This window comes from Otolemur garnettii, unplaced genomic scaffold (assembly GCF_000181295.1).
Source record: "Otolemur garnettii isolate 467f Iridium unplaced genomic scaffold, OtoGar3 scaffold00005, whole genome shotgun sequence".
NCBI lineage: Eukaryota > Metazoa > Chordata > Mammalia > Primates > Galagidae > Otolemur > Otolemur garnettii.
In genome coordinates, this window is record NW_003852400.1 from 43,534,084 (window position 1) to 43,536,150 (window position 2,067).

Here is a 2,067-nt window from a genome sequence, read left to right on the forward strand (position 1 = left end):
AGGGACAAGTGCAGATTGTGCAACAGAGGGCCCCCTGTGTGCATCTGACAGGGGAAGTTTGTTCCGAGTGTCATAGTGTTGTTTTCATCTTGATAGCCTAGCCCAGTCTGGCGAAATGGTTGGGGGAGGGTGCTGGGGGAGGGAGAAACGCTCAGGTAGCTGAACAATGAAGGCTTACATGTTACATGGACACAAATGGCAGGGAGCTCAGTGAAACCACTGGCTCGCTGAGGTGACCGAGAAAGGGGAGTGGGGATTTCAGGAAGAGTAACATTTGCAAAGACTGAAAGTAATCCAGGGAACCAAGCATGGACTTCCAAGTGCTGGGGAATACAGTACTGTGTCCATTACCCACAGCATGGTTACCACCAATCATCTGGAGTTTACAACGAGAATTCAAAACTCAAGAGAGACCTGTCTTGTCCTGTGTCTATACTTCATGTTGAAGTATTGATTTTTGTCCTCAGTATTAGTAGATGCTGTCACTGACAGCATTACTATTCATGTGTATGAGTGGGGCTCAAAGTTGCCCAATTAATGACGCATGGTCCAATCTCTTCTAAGTACACTATGCAGACAGGCTGTCTTTCACCAGTTGATGGCTTCACTGATTCACCCCCGGGCCTGTGTGAAATCTCAGTTAAAAGCTCCTCCGGGTTTGAAGTATGCAGCATTGATCTGCTGAGTGCTTTCGTTCTCCAGCAGTCAGAGTACATGCCGCATTGCTAACTGTTCAGCTTCTACACATTCTTTCCACCTCTCTTTAGTTAGCCCTGCTTCTAATCAAGCCCCTTTGGCTTGTAGTGGGTGCAGCTGCTGTGGTTTAGTGCACATGTCCGGAGGCAGAGAGCCAATGAGCTTAAATGTTGATGGAGTGACTCTGGAGTTGTGTGTCTGGCACTCTTGTGTTTCCACTCATGTCCCTTATGGCCCATGGGTGATGCTGTGGAGACTGCTGGGGAAACAGGTGGGGATCTAAGTTCTTCCTTTGAATAGAGGCTTACCGGGCACAGGTTGACTCCTGTTTACTGCTTGGTGCCATGTGTTGATCTTTTCCAGGGTGATTGGCACCAGAAAGGAGCTTTTTTAAAAACAAGTTTTCCTTTTCTTTCCTTTTTTTTTTTTAGGCTGACCATGCATCTTTGAACAAGTTTCCTTGGAGGTAGAATTTGGCATTAGTTCTCTCCCTAATAAATCTGTGGAGGTTTCCTCTGTGAAAGTGGCTACACCATCTTAAATTTGGATTACATTTTGTGTTGGGATCATTCTGCATCAACTAGGATACATCTCATGGAATCTCATGAATTTTCTTGTGCGTTGGGTTTAGAAGTAGAGTCACTGAATATATAGAAGTTCCCGAATGATTGCACCAACGTTGCATGATACTGCCTTCTGTGCTGGCTTGATTTTTAAGAGGATGCTGGGCATAGTCTGCTTCTGGCTTTTAGAAGCATGGTTTTGTCTAGCACACTGCACAAATAGATGTTCCCAAATTCAACTGGTGGTGGAGAGCAGATTTCATAGCTTCAGCAAAGTCTGCCATCGAATCTAACATACTGGCTTCATCGTAATTTTAGGAGTTTAAGGAAATTCTCTTGTCAAGATACCCATTTGTTAAGAATCTGGTATAAGAGTATGAGCTAGGCTGACATAGAACATTGAAACAATACTATCAAAGATGGGAGAATAAAGTGGGCCAGAATTGAGTTTAAATTCTGTGCCGCTTTTGTGTGTGCGTGGCTGTGACTATAGAACTCGGCCCCCTTAGTTCACTGCGGATAAATGATGCCTGTGAGACAGATGTGAAATGTGAGCACTTGTTTTCTTTACCATATTCCATAATCAAAGTTCTGCTTCTTATCAACCTTCTCCTTCCAAATGGGTTTATTTGGTTTTGTTAAACTAAAAGAGTTGAAGTATACATATAAGAAATTTCTATTATTTATTAGGTAAAATGGTTGATGTAATATAAATTTACGTATATAAAAATTATAAAAAGTGTATATTTAATATATGTGAGCTATTTAGTACCTATACACGAGATGTCTTCTTTTTTTTTTTTTTTTT